Below are 10,724 nucleotides of genomic sequence, written 5' to 3' on the forward strand. Positions count from 1 at the left end.
AGTCTCTCACTTTATCGTTTGGGTAGGGCCATTCCAGTTCCTTAGAAATCACATTCATCTTCAGTTATGCAAGCCAGGAAAGAGTAGAGAGCTTCTGTTCAGGTGACCCCTTCCTCATGCACACAGAGAAATAAATCCACATTGTCCGTATAGATCTGGTAGAGCAAATCACATATGATGAGCACTAAGAATTTAATAATATGAGAAAGTTGGATTAAAGGATCAAGTCAGAGCTTTTTGAAAACTCCAGTGTTTGCAAGTTCAATCCTGACAGCGGATATTCTTACGTGAACTCATTATGCAGGAGTAGGTTGGAGCAAATTGTTGTTGATAAAAGTCAGCCGCCAGATTACTAGTTTTATTAATTTCCAGAAAAATAAATAAACCCAGTAAACTTGTCATGCAGAACATGACTGACGCAGAGGCAATCTTGGATCATTTTGATTTTTCTTTCAGTGCATATGCTCTCATTTAAACCATGCTATTTCATTACTAATATACTAGAATATGATGTTTTTATTTGCACCTTTTAGTGATGATGATCTATAGCATTAAGGTTTCCCAAGGTGGAGTTAAGGGCTTTCTCATCTTTTCTGATGTTTGTTTGTAAAGTTGATGGATGAGTGAGCCCCCACACAAGACAAACACCAGCAAGGAAGGTAATTTGCAAATTCAGATTTACTGGTTCTTTAGACTCAGTTTGCTGAGTCATTTTAGGTTCAGAAAGGCATGCGCACCCACAAGGTAACCATATTCTTAGTGGACTTCCTGCCCTTTGGGGATGTTCTGGTTACTGTGTAGGTCTCTGAGTTGGAAGAGCAGCTCATACAAGGGTCCTGAGACAACAGTTCGTCTTGCAATATTTACAGTTACCTTTCCATTAGATGGCGCTATTGAGTGAGCACAGAGCCCCCTCTCAGACAGGTCAGGGCCTCCTGGAAACATTACACATGAAAAAAGCAATGGGTTAGAAAAGTATATGTACTTATGTTTTTTATCTGAGGAACAGTAAATTAGAGCTGATTGGCAACAGGAATTTCTGTTCCATGGGAATTTCTGACATTTTGGGAAAATATTTCATTCTGAATCAGCACAAATTTCAAAATTTCCTGCAAGATAAGAACATTCTGAAAACTGTTGATCCAGGACCATTGCAACATTTCATTTCAATACTGTTTGAATCATTTCATTTTGATAATGTCAAAACATTTCCTTTCGATAAGGGAAAAACTTCTTGTTGGACTTTATCATGTCAATTAATCTCATTTTGACTTTCATTGTATAGTAATATATTATTACAATGTACATAAATATATAACATGAATATCATCACTAATAATATAAAACTTGTGATATTATTTTAATAATATATAACTTGTGAAATGAAACCACAAAGTTGAAATGAACCATCTGCAATTCACATTCTACTCACTGCCTTTATCCCAAGGAGAACTAGTTCGACGAAGCTCCCTATCTAAGCAGAGAACATGAGCAGTGTGGAAAGCTACAATGCAAGCTGATATGGACCTCAGTCTTGATCTGGATGGAACTACCTCAACACACGAGGCAGCTCATTCTCCATATGCATTTACTAACCAGATTCAATAAAACACTTCAGAATATGCATAAGTCCCACTAAAGTTAATGGGACTGAAACATGCTGAAAGTTAGGCATGTGCATTTACTTTGCTGAATAGGGAGGTTTTGCTGAATTGGGGCTTTAATCCTTACCCCTACCCTGAGATGACGTAGATGCCAATTGTGTGCTGGTTCTCTCTTGTCCACCATTGGCTCCCTCCATGGTATCCCAAATATTGTAACTCAGCTGGGAGGCTTTTCAGAAAGCTGTGGACATACTTTAAACTATCAAGGTTTATTACATCCATGGAACCTACATTTCCCTCGAGTCATTATGCTGTTAAATGAAACCTTTGACATTCTAGTGAAAATTGTCCTTCCTTTTCCTCATCTAGATAGTTTTCTCTGTTTTTTCTAGTTGATTGTTCCACCAATTTCTCTTTAGCTTAAAGGACTTAGCTTTAAGCTTTCTTTCCCCAATAATAAATCCCCCTGTGGTTTTGAAGACTGGGAATGAGGTAGCATCCAAGACAGCCAGAACCTCTAGAGTGATCACCTGTTGGATTTCACAGGTAATTTCTCTCTGGCATAAGCCTCCCACTGATGGCTATTCCTTTGTTGTTCCCAGTGGAAAAATGTATAAACAAGTTACAGAGAGATAGTAGATGGCGCAAAGGTTTGGGGTTACTAACCTTTCGTCCACTGTAGGTTCAAACTCTGGCTAAGGAGGGACACAGAAAACTAGCTTTTATAGTCTCACCCTGGTGGGTAATAGGAGTAATGCAGTGGTAAATTAGGCCCTGAATGTTTTGCTTTTCATTTTGATGCTATTTCTTCAATACACTTGATAAAACTCCAACTTGATGTCATCTGCAATGTCAAAAACATATTATGCTAACGCCAATTTTTTATAAACAGCTGCTGTAGATGAATCAGAAACCAACAGGACAGGAAATCATGGAATGAAAATGGAGATGGCTGATACACATGGAGGAAAGAAATGAACAACATAACAAGACAGGCATTGAACTGGATCTCCAGGGCATCAGACGATGGGGTAGACCAAAAACAACTTGGAAATGCACAACAGAAGTGGAAAATGACATGAGAAGAAGCTAAGACTGCAGCAAGAGACTGCCAAAGATGGAAGGGTAGTTGTAAAGGCCCTCTATTATGCATGGAATAAAGAGGCGTAAGTCAAGTCCTCAACACACACATCTCCCAATCTCTACCATACCATACCATACCATACCATACCATACCTGAGGCTCATATAACTGAAATCAGCCAAGACTGGCCTCCTTTTTGACACCTATCGTTTTAGAATTTTCGAGGACTAGATCTGCCACCGGGGAACTGGTTACTCTCCTGGGCTCCAACAAGTTGCACTTACATATTCAAGACACTTAAGTCTTGAGTTTTTTTTAAAAATTCATCATCCATTTCTGAGGACAAACTGATGGAGTGAAATTTTGCTCTGTTAAGCCACTCAGTTCTACGGTATTTCACTGGAGTAACTGACAGCAGAATTTGGTCCTTGACTGCTATCTCCTCTTAGTCCTTGCTTTGGTATCAGAGTCACAATTTGATGGTTCTTCACCAGGCTGCTTCTAATGTCAATGGTAGTTTTGTATTTTGTTCACCTGTTTTGTTACAACTCTTCAAGAGAGCAATGTAACTTTCTACCTGCTGCTACAACCACAATGGAAAGTAACAGAGCAGAGGTCACCTCTATCACCCAATTTCTACCAGAACTCATTTATTTAATGGCATTGCAGACTGTTCTTTATGACACATAATCCACTGGATAATAGCAGGCTGCAAAATAGATAGGACTGGTATTGTTCTGTGTGGTTGGCAGATTGTATTCCAACTGAAAGAGCATATCCTTCTAATCTGATTTGTATTAGCGCTCTGAGCAGGATACATACAATACATCTTTTGTGTCCAGTGAAACTGTTCATCAAAGGCTGTGATCATAAATCAATAATTATCAGTGGCAATACCTCTGGAGTTGTAGGTCTTGGGGTAGGTGTATGACATTTTAAGGTTGATGAAAACAATCCTTAGCATCCTTCCTGGAAGACAAAGGGGCTTCTCTCAGACTGTGATTGTTGCTGGACCAAAATCTATCAGCTCTTACGTTTATAAATTGTTTAATCCTGTTATCTGCATTGTTTACTCTGTGCTGTTTAGAACAAAATCCTGACATTTTTCATGATGGAAAAATGTTTTTGATAAATGCAGTAGTTCAAGGGATGTGGCATCTGGCATGTTTATGAAGACGGGAAAATCACATTCACTTGGCTGTGGGCCTATGTAAAACATATGTACATCCTGGGCCTGGGTTACCAATTACATTTATGTTCTTGGCGGAGGAGAAAGCAATAACTTCCCAGCTATGTAAGAGCTTGCTTGGACCAATCCCCTTTTTATTATACTGCCCTTGCGATATAACCCTAATATGAAGCAGCTGCCTAGCCACACTTGGGAGAGGAGGAATTCAATCTTACAGACAACCCGCTTGGTGACTAAGTTCTAGTTTAGTAAAGGTGAACCAGAAAGTTTCCCTCTATGGTTTTCTCCATCTCCTTGTTCTTGTTTTTTAGTCTGAGGAAACTCTGAGTCACCCTCTTGCTTATACATATTGTTTCCAGCTTAAATGGAACTGATATTTCCTGAAATAAGTATCAAGGAATTACTCCCTCCAGAAAACTGTCTGAAGAGAGCAATGGCATTATTGTACTTTTTATAAGATTCTGCAGTATTTCATAAGAACAGTCCAAAACACTACAGTAGTAACCTAACTGCAAGGATAGTGAGTCATGGCCCGGAATTTAAAAGATTGAGTACCTAAAGTTAGGCATCTAGGTCAGTGGCTTGACTTTCAACAGTGATGAGCGCCCAGCAGCTCCCATTGTCTTTCATTTCCTTGTACCTCAGCTTTCCCATTTGTCACATGAGTATGATACTTCCTTAGCACAGTGGGATGCTGTGTAGACTGATATTTAAATTTTTTTTAACAAAGTAAGGATGGTCTCGTGGGTCAAGCACTGGACTGGAACTTGGGAGATCTGGATTCAGTTCTTGGTTCTGCCATGGACTTCCTATGTGACCTTGGGCAAGTCAATTGATCTTTCTGCTCCTTAGTTCCCCGTTTGTAAAATAGGGCTAATAATACTTCCTTTCTCTTACCCTTTTTCTGTCTGCCTCTATTTAGTTTGTAAGCTCTACAGGGCACGAACTGTCTTTTACTATGTACAACACTTAGTATGACGGGGTCCTGACCTCACTTGGAACCTGTTGTGTTAATTATTTAAGACAAAAGGCCTTTAGGTGCTACTGAAATACAAATAATAAATAAATATATTTAATTTTAAAGCACTTTGGGCTAGATCCACCACTAGCTGAAATCAATGGTAAGTTTTCCAGTGAAGTTGAATCAGGCCCTATGGGTGCCATGATAGAAGGCACCAGAGAAGTGAAAACTATGAGCAATATGCTCACTGCAATTCCACTCTGGCACCCCAAATTGACTAGTACTGGGTCTCCCTGGCTGCTTCTGAACTAGTTTCCGTTGCTGTACTAAAGCTCTTCTACTTTTTTTAGTTATTATTTCTGACTGCTTGGCTTTTCTCGAGTTCAGAATGTTCCATTTAATTGAATTAGGCTCACATGCCTGCTGATGACCATGACAAGTGTGTTGAGTTAAAAAGACCAGCTTGTTTGCCAGGCAATGGCTGCCTGACTTATTCCAAACTCAATTTTCATATTTTCCACGGCTATATTTTATTTACAGACGGCACATAAATAAGTTGCTTTGCTTTGACATTTTCCAGCTATCTAGAATAAAGCCTCCCCTTGATATTTCTTCAGTGGGCACCTTTGGCTTCACACACTTGCTCTTCCTGCTTGTATGGTTTATGCTGATATTTTGAGTAGTCAGAATTTTTTTCCAAGTTAAGAGAGAGAATCACTTATTGACCTGACTTTTATTGCTGCTCTGAGCCAAACATCACCCATAAATTGAGTGTCCTCTAACTTTTATCTGAACGAAACGCTGTAAATTTTATTAAACATTTTTTGTCTCTTTCCTGCAAGAATATTAGTGCCATCTGACCTCAAAAGAACAGTTCCATCTTTTTATTAAATACTCTGGCCCAGTTCTTCATATCAAGCTATCTTTTAAGTGAGTTTAGTTGAATAAAATGGATAGTTATGGCAGCTGGCCTTGCACAGTGGTTTAATGCACTAGCCTTCAGCCTCTGGAGACCTGGGGGCCAGACCTTCTGCTCAGACATTAAGTAGCACAAAAAGTACCCTTTGACCAAGCTCTGCTCTGCCATTGGCAGAATCACAGCACAGGGATACTACAGAGGCTCTTATGACACCCTTTTCCCAATCCCTGAATATGAATTTGACTGGTGTCCTGACACCTTGGAGACACCCAGCTGGATCTGGTCTGATGTCCAGAAGCTTCAGGATCAAGAAGGCGGCAAATGGCTTAATTTTATCTTTGCACAGGCCTACTGAGTTGTGCCAGGGGCACAAAGGTCTGACCTCAAGATCTGATCCTTGAATTCAAATCCTGCTTCAGCTCTCAAGCAATATATGGTTAGATTCACTTTACGTCCTAATGGACATTGACCACATCACAAAAACACTGCCCAATGAGACATACTTAGGAATACCTGACAGGCTCAGCCCAGGATTGTCATGTAGGGGAGTGATGGAAGTGAGAAGTGCACTGGCGGAGTTGTTTGGAGAAGCAGGGGATGCACCAGCTTCTTTCTTGGTTTTGCTCCATTCAGGATTATTAATCCCTCGCTTTCATGAGCATCAAATTCACATAAAGGGCTAGATTTGCGAACAAATTTTTGGCCTGATCCAACTCCAATTGAATGTATTGGGAATCTTTCCCTTGGCTTGGCTTGGATCAGACTGCAAGTTTGTTTGTACAATGAATATGCAGTTGTGGGTACATTCCCATGCATATTGGGTAAGTGCATGCATCAGTATGTTCATTTGCATGCAACAAATCAAGTGCCTATAATCACAGTTGCACTAATCAACCCACATAACCTAGGTATATGTTTTGAATGCCTCCCTTGCTTGATAATCTGGCCTTACAAATATGTTGTTTATAATAAAGTACAACTGTTTCCTAAATGAGATATAATGAGGGAATCATTTGGATAAGATAGAGGTAGAGGGAGTGGAAAAACTGATGCAGAACTATACGTGTGGAAGAATTAGTTTGCCAAGAAAAATAATCCTTCACTGTAATTGGCAGGGATGAGTAAAATGATTGATAATGTTGGATTCCACTGTACTCTGATAAGTGAATCTGGATTCCACAGGGGAGGGGAAGGCTGGTGATACTGCATCAGAGAAATGCTTTGACATTCATACATTTGGCTGCTGCTATGGCGATCCTACTATATCTAACATTTCTAGAAACCTTGTCAAAATGTGGCAGCTCAGGAACCAAGTGTCCTGAGCCTAGCCTTTATTGTAAAAAGACTTTCAATAATTTCCTTGCTCTCCAAAACCCAGGGGAAAAATGACTTGCCCAGGCTGAGTAGAATTTTGCAAGGTTACCGTGTAGCATTTGGCATACAGGGGTGGGAAAGAAAGTAATGACATTTCTGCCATGCTGGTACCGTCACTGTGCTATCAAAGATTTGAGGAACCCCAGATCTGAAGACCTTCAAACTTTAGAAGAGTTCAGATCTGGCTCTGGCCCCAATCCTTCTATTTGTTCTGTGCCTGTGTGGAGCCCCATTGATTTCAACAGAGTTGATTTTAGGAACAGGGATCTGCTCATGTAATGTCACTTACAGGTTCAGGGCCTGCGTGGCCAATCTCTGACTTGAATTAAAAAAAAAATCCTTCCAATTATAGATTAGTCCCAGTTGTCAACAGAATAACCTCTATCATGTTATGTTTGAAATTTCATTATGCTTTTGTCTAGCACTATTTCACCTAGACAGCAATAAGAGTATTAAGATTGACTTCTCAAGCAGTTTTAGTAATAAAATGTTTCCTGTCTTTGTCTGGAGAGCTTTATAGAATTAAAGAAAGGGGGAGGAAAAATAGAGATGATGAGGGCTTCATGACGCGATGAACGTTGAATGGTTTTTGCACATCGTCTGTTTTGCAATTTGTATCAGATTTCATAGATAAAAGGCTAATTTTGTTATTTTTTTGGATTAATTTGTTTTGTCTGCTCCGTGCAACTAGGTGATTTAAATGGCCCGCAAGTGAGCAATACCTTGGGGACAAAACTTAGTTTTATGCTGCATATTATTCAGACTGTAAAGCTCAAAGTAATTGAATCTCTGTTCCTAGCAACGAAGATTGAGTATTTTGATTTTAAATTTAAGTGTCTATATAAACATGATGCCTCAGGGCTTTGCTGATTTATAATATATATGATTTGTAGGGTGCCTTAGTGGCTTCAGCTGAACCCTTTTCATTATGTTATTCTTTGGGGAAAAAGTATGCAGCCAATAATTCTTCCCTTTCCTATAGTCTAATATTGCTAATGCTCTTTTCTGTATAATGCTATTAGCTAAGCAGCTGTTCTATACCTCAAGCACATTACAAAACACCTCAGAATATCGGCCCTTCTGGGTTCTAATGATAATTCTCCGTACAATTCTTTCTTTTGTGCTCTTCTGTCTCCTTCCCCGCCCCTCGTCTCCATTAGGCTTCTTCAGCCCAACGCCCATCACGATAGAGGAGACACTGGTTCTAAAGCTCACTCATGCCAGGCCGCTGTTCTGCTGATGTCCGCATCACATTGTAAACAGTAAGATGGCTATCTCTATATCTGAACAGGGTCAGTTTTAAAGGTGTGCATGTGGGCAAAGTCTTAGGCATATGCGCAGTCCCGTTGACTTCAGTGGATGCTTTGGCAGGATCGGAGCCCTTTCTCAGTGGGTGCCTCTCAGCTCTGGAATGAGCTGCCTCTTGCCAGAGCTGAAGTGCCGTGATTTTAGGCAAAGCAAGATGAAGGTGTTCACTTTCTCTCCCCCCTGCCCCCTTGCTGTAGTCCTGTAGCCATGGATACTTACAGAATGTCACCCATGGGTAGAGATGGCAGGGTCACGGGTGGGTTTGCTCTTTGCCTGTTGCTGGCAGATATTAGGATTAATCCATGTCCTATGTTTCCAGACGCTTGAGTGCAATATACATTCTTTTTAAATTAAAAAAACCCTGACAGTGCCTGAGAGAGGTGCAATTGTAGAGATGCCCTGCTATGGACCAAAAGCCTTTTTAAAAAATAATAATCTAGCCCATCTATTTTTTTAGACAAAAAAAGGTTGAAGGCTGTGCAATTCTCTGATGATATTTAGTAGTTATAATGCTAGTGCAAGTTAAGATTGTCTACATTATTAGGATTCTATTGTCTAAATAATTTTAATTGTATATTGATGTGTGGCATGTGTTTCTTAACTAGAGATCATCCAAAAAGCGGTATAAGTCTGATTCCTCCATGTTAACCATCAAAATAAAACACCTTAAATATGTGACTGCATCTTGATATTTGGATAGGGGTTGACCTACCACATGTTTACATAGTAATTTGAACTAGGGGCCAGATTGACAAATATATTTAGGCACCTAAAGACCTAACTCACTTAGGCACAAAAGTAAATCCTACTAGATGCTTTGTAAGTTTCATTTGCAGAAATGCAGCATTGTATAGTATCTATCAACTAGAGAGAAGCATAGGTTGGTTTCATAGTGTTGGAAACTAACTCGATATGCTCTCGCCATATTGCTCTCTCCTGATGCTGACACTTCTCATGCATCTGCATTCCCTTCTCTGCCGTTGGTCCTTTGGTGCATCCATGTGTGATAGAGAGAGAAACTTAATTCATTAAGACTGCAGAGCTCAAGTGTCTTCTATGCTGAGTTCTAACACAATCAATTGCTATAGCACTGGAGTCTTGAAGGAGAAGTCTACAGCAAATTTCTGTAACTAGATTTTAGCAACCCAGTAACAAATGTCTTACTATAGAGTCATAGACAGTCCCCTTGGGCTCTCTAGTCTATCTTGCCACCCAGGCAAGCTGGACTTAGAGATAAATAGTCACTTACACCAAAAATCACAAAATATTCAGGTTGCTTCCAGTCCCAACAGACCAGTCACTTACTCCTTATCAATTTGTACCTTAGAACTCACAGCAAAGACAATGCCTGTAGCCAGTCCTGTAATAAAATAACTAAAGTTTAATTAACTAGGAAAAAAGAAATGTTATTTACAGGTTAAAGCAGGCAACATATGAGTTTAAAATGAGTTTGAGTTTGTCTGTGATTCAAAAGGTGACAGATTTAGTAATCAGTCAGCATTGAATGTCTTGTTAGGGTTCAACCCAGGTCAACTCTGGGGATCTCTGCTTTTTGTGTCTTCGCTCCCGCCCTTGTGAGAGTCCAACCAGCAAATAGAAGAAAAATCTTTGTTAGCTATTTTTATATCCCTCTTCTAGCATTCAAACCATTGTGATGAGGCCTCCTGCATGTACTTCTTCATGGGTGGATGGGAGAATTAACAAAGCTTTTCTCCTGTGATGGCCCACTTAATTTTGATAGTCCACTCTTCCCCTCTCAGTTCACAAGTTCAGAGAAAGCATTTTTACAATTATAAAACAAACTTATATTTTACCTTGTAGTATGGAATGCAGACATTACACATGATATTAATCCATGCAGCGACTTACATGCATTTTATAGAGTCTAAACACATCCTTAAAAGTCTAACACCTATCTTGAACAATAGTAACATATAGGTGAGCCAGTCTGTTTCCAGCTAGGAATCTGTCAGTGCCCAACTGATGCCTACAGACGTGGCAAGATGTGGCACCTGGTTTACCAGCATCACACCCTACCTTGGGGTTAAGGTGAGAGACAGAAAGGGGAGCTCAAACATAAAAGGAGTATGGGCTGTTATTTGTACCTGGCCCCAGTGGATAGGTTTGTACAGTAAAATATAGATAAAGTTAGAAGACATATATATTGCACAGTAATCTGATGGTAAGGCCATGGCATTGCTTATAGAACTGTGTTGTCTTTCACACAGACCAGCAGTAAATTTGCTACAGGGTCAGTTCACCTTTTTGGTGACCTATACTGTTGTC

The 10,724-nt window shown here is 39.8% G+C and overlaps 1 long non-coding RNA gene across 1 annotated transcript in view; it reads left to right on the forward strand.

Moving 5' to 3' along the window:
* The window catches only part of LOC135974067 (uncharacterized), a 48,618-nt gene extending 39,513 nt beyond the window's left edge, over positions 1–9,105 (forward strand). Inside the window, exon 4 of the long non-coding RNA XR_010591190.1 lies at positions 2,497–9,105. This is a non-coding gene — a long non-coding RNA (uncharacterized LOC135974067). The remainder of the gene's footprint in view (positions 1–2,496) is intronic.
* The last annotated feature ends 1,619 nt before the right edge of the window (positions 9,106–10,724 follow it).

This window comes from Chrysemys picta, chromosome 10, assembly GCF_011386835.1.
Source record: "Chrysemys picta bellii isolate R12L10 chromosome 10, ASM1138683v2, whole genome shotgun sequence".
Lineage (NCBI taxonomy): Eukaryota > Metazoa > Chordata > Testudines > Emydidae > Chrysemys > Chrysemys picta.